This window comes from Salvelinus namaycush, chromosome 5, assembly GCF_016432855.1.
Source record: "Salvelinus namaycush isolate Seneca chromosome 5, SaNama_1.0, whole genome shotgun sequence".
NCBI lineage: Eukaryota > Metazoa > Chordata > Actinopteri > Salmoniformes > Salmonidae > Salvelinus > Salvelinus namaycush.
Window position 1 is genome coordinate 53,655,448 of NC_052311.1, and position 7,424 is coordinate 53,662,871.

The window sequence follows — 7,424 nt, forward strand, 5'->3', positions numbered from 1 at the left end:
GGCAGCAGCAGGCTTGTAAGCATTCATTCAAACAGTACTTTCCTGCATTTGCCAGCAGCTCTTCGCTGTGCTTCAAGCATTGAGCTGTTTATGACTTCAAGCCGATCAACTCCCGAGATTAGGCTGTTGTAACCGATGTGAAATGGCTAGCTAATTAGCGGGGTGCGCGCTAATAGCGTTTCAATCGGTGACGTCACTCGCCTCGTCCTTGAAGTAGTTGTTCCCCTTGCTCTGCAAGGGACGCAGCTTTTGTGGAGCAATGGGTAACGATGCTTCGAGGGTGGCTGTTGTCGATGTGTCCCTGGTTCGAGCCCAGGTAGGGGCGAGGAGAGGGACGGAAGCTATACTGTTACACTGGCAATACTATAGTGCCTATAAGAACATCTAATAGTCCAAGGTATGTGAAATACAAATGGTATAGAAATAAATAGTCCTATAATTCCTATAATAACTACAACCTAAAACTTCTTACCTGGGAATATTGAAGACTCATGTTAAAAGGAACCACCGGCTTTCATATGTTCTCATGTTCTGAGCAAGGAACTTAAACGTTATCTTTTTTACATGGCACATATTGCACTTTTACTTTCTTCTCCAACACTTTGTTTTTGCATTATTTAAACCAAATTGAACATGTGTCATTATTTATTTGAGGCTAAATTGATTTTATTGATGTATTATATTAAGTTAAAATAAAAATGTTCATTCAGTATTGTTGTAATTGTCATTACTACAAATAAATAAATAAATAAAAATATAAAACCGGCCGATTAATCGGTATCGGCTTTTTTTGGTCCTCCAATAATCAGTATCGGTATCGGCGTTAAAATTATAATCGGCCGACCTCTAGTCCCAACACCCCCGCCTGGTCAATCTTGATGCACACTCAATCTCCAGAATTCAGCCCGTGCCCTTGGTTATCTCTGCTTTCACCTGAGGATTTACAAACTGCAACCCATGGGTCATTTCCTGACAACATACTCTACTCTTATGGCAAGATCACTAATTCGTGACATTTGAATAACAGCCTCCCCTCTGTACTCCCATCGGTCTCCCAGTTACCAGTTACTAAGCCATGTGGCACGAGTCCTCAAACTGATATCCCAACAATGCTACTAAAGTAACCTGTGCTACTACTAACATGGCCCATGCCTATTGCCTCCTTCAATTATGGTCCCAACAGCAACTGACGTGAGAATAACTCCTGCATGTAATCTGTCAAGTGTTCGCCTGCTGTTAGAAATTGGGAAAGATATTAATTAGTTGGAAGAATATCCAACCTAACAAAACTTTTGAGTCACAGTTTCTTGAAAGTTTACCATAGTGTCTGAAATGCCACCACTATCTCTTCTATTCTCACCATAACCTTAATTGATGAGCTCCCACAGATCTCCCCTACAGTCACGTTCCCTCCCACTTAACAACTCTATGTAAACATTCTGTCTCAAACACCTCACCTCCTGCTACAGATACATTTGCACATATACTACCATCTAACCCATAACACACTTGTCACTACTTCTAATGCACTTCTTCAGTTATAAACATACTAAAACATCCTCAAATCAATTAGTCAATATACATCAGTCCTTTCTCTGGAACAATGATCACTCATGCTCCACGAAACCTAAAAACATAGACTTGAAAAGGAAAGAGAAAAAAAGTACATGTTTAATAATTTCACACCACCCATTAATGCATTTAACATTCAAATTCTGATTACACGGTAAAACAAAAGAGAACAAAAAAGCTTGGGTCAACCATGAAAGTTATCATCCAGTGATTTCACTAACAAACAACCTCCCTGTCGGAGGACACTTACAGATAAGGTTTCTGGAGCCTCCCTTGGCCAAATAAATTTTAGCATCCACCCCTCACCGTTTTGTAGCAACTCTCTCTCGCTGTATCCAAATCATAACTAAAATATTTTATAAATTATCCAACCCAAATTTAAAATTACAGTCCTTAGTGCTTACTTTGAGTATAGGACTCAAATTCCAGCTTCTAAACTGAGCACACATCATCCCTGTTAGAATGTACATTTATAAATGAAACCTTTTATTGCCGGTAATAACTCTTCTCATTACAGCCCCCCTTTGTCCCTGTTATCCTGTCACAAATGGCCTGCAAATGAAAGATCAGTATCTCAATGGATCCTTAGTCTAAATTGTTCGCAGTGCTCCCAAGGATGAACCAGACTTGTGGAGGTCTACAAATTTTTTCTGAGGTCTTGGCTGATTTCTTTTGATTTTCCCATGATGTCAAGCAAAGACGCACTTAGTTTGAAGGTAGGCCTTGAAATAAATCCACAGGTACACCTCCAGTTGACTCAAATTATGACAATTAGCCTATCAGAAGCTTTTAAAGCCATGACATAATTTTCTGGAATTTTCCAAGCTTTTTAAAGGCACAGTCAACTTAGTGTATGTAAACTTCTGAACTCATCTCTCATGGCTCCCACTCCCCATAGGGCATTAAACCAACCTCTCTCCATATTGATACTGCTACTACACGTAAATCAAACAATGTTCAAATATCTTATTTTTCACTTTTTTTTTTTTTAACTCATTAGCTTCTAGAACTCTCGTCTTACAAAAAAAAAATCACTGCAACTGGGACTTTTGTCCCTTTTACAGACCTCGCAGGGAGACCCTGGTGAGGATGATGAGCACGCAGATGAGCTTCCCTGAGACGGTTTCAGACAGTTTATGTAGAACTTATTTGCTTCTGCAAACCCACATTTTCATCAGCTGTCCGGGTGGCTGGTCTTAGACGATCCCACAGGTGAAGAAGCCGGATGTGGAGGTCCTGGGCTGGCGTGGTTAAACATGGTCTGCGTTTGTGAGGCCGGTTGGACGTACTGACGAGGGGAGAGTGAAACAAATGCTCAAGTAGGACAGCTTTCCTAATGCCATATAGAAAAATACATTAATCTCTGCCAGAAAAAGATCAATGGAAATAAAATGCAGAAACAAATCAAATCTGTAGTGGTGACATGATCAAATACAACGACATCCACAGTTTTCACACATTCATCTCATATGTCAACATTGGTTGCATTGGTCTCTCAAGCAAGGCCCTTCCCAAGGGGACAAAGCTCCACACACGCCCCACCCCGGCTCCCGATCCAGGCATTGAAGATGTTAATAAAATATCTGTTTGTTATCTGCCCACAGGTGGAACAGTTGGCTACTCTGGCGAATTTCAATGATGTGCTGTCTGTCCATCAAATCGTGCGGCGTTGAATGATCATTGAGAGGCAAAATAACAGTTGTATGTTGTTAATACACACATTGTTTTACTCCAATGCAATGTGTAGACAAGACTGCATGTTAGGCTACACAGGTTGTCGCGGAGGCAGTGTGGTGCTGCTGGAGCACACATCAGCCGGGCCAAAACATATAATGACCCCTCGAGGAAGGCCCCAGCGTGATCTGAACTCACAACCCCTGATTTACAAGACCAGTGGTCTAACCACTGAGCTATGGAGCCATGACTGATGCCATAAAACCCAGTAACTCGCCACAAAAATGTAACAATAAATATAGATGCTCTTCTGGGTGTTTGTGAGAGAGCTTGCATCAATAATGTAATTTCTGTGCTGGATGTTCTGTTGACACGAGACATAAGCTACTACAACATAATTATTCACAAGGTATGTATGTATACATGGGGAGCAGAATTGAACACAAATAGGGATTGTACTGACCTGGATTAAAACATGTGATCCTTTAGTCAAGGCCCCAGTGAGAATTGAACTCACGACCCCTGGTTTACAAGACCAGTGCTCTAACCACTGAGCTATGGAGCCTTACCTACTCACACCTTGAGACAACAGGCCATTTACATATTACAACGGATCTAGCCAATTCAAAGACAGAAGGCCACACCTCATGCCACTCAGCTGTTAGTGCAGTCTGGACCAACCAGCTAAACAGGTTGTTAGCATATGAAGCAAAGTCAACTACTCTAGGCTTGAGTGTCTGCTGGTTTTCAGTCTTTCTGTTACATCATGATCTACATGAGATTTAGACCAGAGAAACATAATACACATTTTTACATGCCAATTGGACCTGTGCAATAAAACACACACACACACACACACATCTGTGGCACTGCCAGGACTTGCCACTAGAGAGCAGCAACAGACCATAAAATCCTTTGCCATTGCCAGAGAACAGCCTACAAATGATCACTGCATTATATTGTCTGTTGCTGTGCTCTAGTGGTGAGTCCTAGCAGTGCCACAGAGAGTGTTTATTAGTCACATGCGCAGGGTTGCAGATGTAAATGCAGGGTACAATGAATATCTTAAGCTCCTACAGTGCAGGTCAAAGGGAAGTGAATGAAACAATAGCAACATAATAATAATTACATATTTACAACTAACATGATAAATGTCCATTGGGTGGGGGCAGGTAAAATGTCAGATGAGGTGGTGGGGGGGGCGGGGGGTTAGGGGGAGCATCAATGTATAAACTTTATCTCCACTATAAAAAGCATCTAGACAGTATCTCCCATTTCTTTTAGACTAGCATTTAGTTCTCAACAGTAGAGATTTGTATAAACTGGTCTGTCTCTACGGCCTTTTCCATATTGAATTGCGATCTCCACCGTCTCATATAAAGTGAATGTGTCGGAACGAGACAGACAGCAAATTGAGCTGGTTGTCATACAGTAGCAACATACAAAACTTTTTTTCAGTTGGCTGGCTACTTTTTTTCAGTTGGCTGCCAAAACTAAAATGGATGAGTGGAACATTTTTGGCAGCATGACTATGGAATAATTGGGAAAAAGAGATGGCAATAATACACAGGCATACAGATTTGTGGGATACTGAATTGAATGACCTAGAGAAAAGCCGCAACGGGGGAAAAAACACAGTTAAGAATACAAACTGGGCTGTGCGTTGCTTCGAGGGCTGTCTAGCAGAGAAGAAAAAAGTTGTTGACTTCAAAACTGTCACTAAGGAAGAGTTTACCATTGTTCTCCGACAGTTTTATGGAAATGTACGAAATGGGAAGGGGGAAGAGTACAGCATAAGTAGCTACCTGGCACTCCGGAGTGGGGTCAACGGGTTTCTAAATGACCCAACCACCAGTCACAGCTAGTTCCTTATGAAGGACACTGAATTTACCACCTCGAATCATGCATTTCTGGCCAACATCAAACAGCTAAGGCAAGGAAAATATATCACAAACAGCCACCCTCCCATCACTGATAAGGACATGGCCCAGCTCCAAAACTGCCAGGCTCTGAATCCCGGTACACCAAGGGGTCTGGTCCAGAAAGTATGGTTCGACCTCCAGTTACATCTGGGTCAAAGAAGAAAAGAGGGGAACAGACAACTAAAGCCCAACTCATTCCTTGTAAAAACAGACAAGAACAGTCTAAGGTATGATGTTCATAGCCTGTTTGTTTTATTTCTAAGTTGCACTCGTAATAGGCTACTGGAAAGCAATATTATAACAACGCATTCTCTCTCTCAGATACGCCACTCTCGCATATAAACGAGGCCACAAAGAATCGTCTGGACCCAAGGGAGAGAGGCAGGGAGTCCAAGAGGGGATTCATGTTCGAGCAGCCAGGGAACCCACTATGCCCGGTGGCATGACTGGAGAAATATCTACTGAAATGCCTGGAGAACAGCCTTGCATTTTATCTCCACCCAAGGAGAGGAGTGTATCGGGGACTCGATCTGGAACACGTCAGTGCCGATGGGCGTGAACTATCTGGCAGCACTTCTACCCAAGATCTGCAGGGCAGCGGGAACAACTACATACACAAATCCCAGCATCAGGACCACGACAGTCCAGAAACTGGCCAATGCTGGTTTAGATGCGACGGAGATTATGTCAGTGAGTGGGCGTCGGTTCCAGTCAATGAGTTCAGCCCCTCGCTACTTGAGTGACAGCTAGCAAGAATCAGAGAAGAGCGAGAGAGAGAGCGCAATGACGTGGTGCACACATCTGCACATATGTGATGTAGTACGCAATTGTCGGGGACAAGTTTTGGCTCATGAGTTCTACTTTCAGAACTACTGGCTAAAAAGTATTCAAAAGTACGGGAAAATCCCTTTAAACTATATGTACAGTAGCACCAAATGTTCCAATAGAATAACATTCTAAATGTTGATACTTTCGGTGCTTTTAAAAATATTAAATCTCAATCTAGGTTGCCAAACTCACACAGAAACAAGCCTGGGCAGGATAACGAATAGCTTTAACACGGGAATAGTGTAAAACACAAAAACAAGTTGAATCTTACATCTAATGAAGGAATGAATGAGTCATGGGGGTTCTGGTCCTCAAGGAGGGAGCTGTCGTTTTCCCCCGTGTTGTCACAATTAATTGTCACAAATGTATTAACTCACGGCCTGTTTGCAATTATATGGTGTGGTTTAGTATGGGTATAAGTGATTTTCTGTCTACATTGGTCTGGGTTTAGTTCAGCTGTCCTGTTGCACTTACCCAACATGACCACTAGAGGGTACCAAACATCCACAGGAGTGCCTGCTTTCTCCACCACACACTGAATACAGAAAACACAATGTTTTAGGTCTGAAAAATACAATTTTACCCCTCAGGGAGAGAAAAGTTGGAAACGCTTCCGGTTATGCGTGTCATCCTTGCGCAGGGGCCATGCTAATCTTCTCTGTATCGTTCCAATTTTAGTATATGTGCTGCCGAAGCGAGCACAAATAGTCCTTATTTACAGACCTTAACTATAGGACCAGACTAGACTAGCAGTCTCATTGACGGTTAATCTCTGGAACCACCCTGACACTCACAATTACTTAAAACACAGTCAACCACCGCTACACACACACAGCACTTTTGGAGGTACTATCTAAAAGATTCTAACAGATGCCTTTCACCGACCCGGAGAGCAGGCTGGGGGTTATGTAGAGTAGCGGGCTGTGCTGCGATTGGTGTCGTTAGACAAAAACCAGGCTGTATTCCCCCCTCCCTTCCCCCATAACACTCTTTGTTAGGCTAGTAGAAACTAAACTTATCTTAAATCTGTATCTAGTGGCAGCTTTTACATAGAGCTATGACAGGTCAGGCTTAGTGTGTGTGCTTTGAACACTTTCACATCTGTAAACAGCAGAAACTCTTACCAACAAGGAGGGGATAAACTAAAGACATTTGTGCTACACTCACAAGTCGCCATCTTGGATTCTTTTTTTAAAACCAGTCTTCTTTCACGTCCGCTGGTGCAGTACTGATTCTGTCCGCCAGATGGGGCTCCATCCACAGCAAATAAGACTTTGCAGAGGGCTGATAAACGCTGTTCCACCTAGCAGCCAGAAAGTCAAGTCAAGTCTGTTGACAGCAGATGGACATTTTATTAATTTCACACGTTTGACATCAACACATTTCTACAATTTAGGATAAATGGTCAAATACAACAACCATGTTTTC

General features: G+C 42.4%; 2 non-coding genes across 2 annotated transcripts; both read right to left on the bottom strand.

The window, feature by feature from the left end:
* Positions 1-3,738: 3,738 nt before the first annotated feature.
* trnat-ugu lies at positions 3,739-3,811 on the bottom strand. The gene has a single exon. It is a non-coding gene; the product is annotated as a tRNA-Thr (tRNA).
* Positions 3,812-6,591: 2,780 nt separating this feature from the next.
* Positions 6,592-6,698, bottom strand: LOC120048912. The gene has a single exon (XR_005477061.1). It is a non-coding gene; the product is annotated as a U6 spliceosomal RNA (small nuclear RNA).
* Between the last annotated feature and the right edge of the window lie 726 nt (positions 6,699-7,424).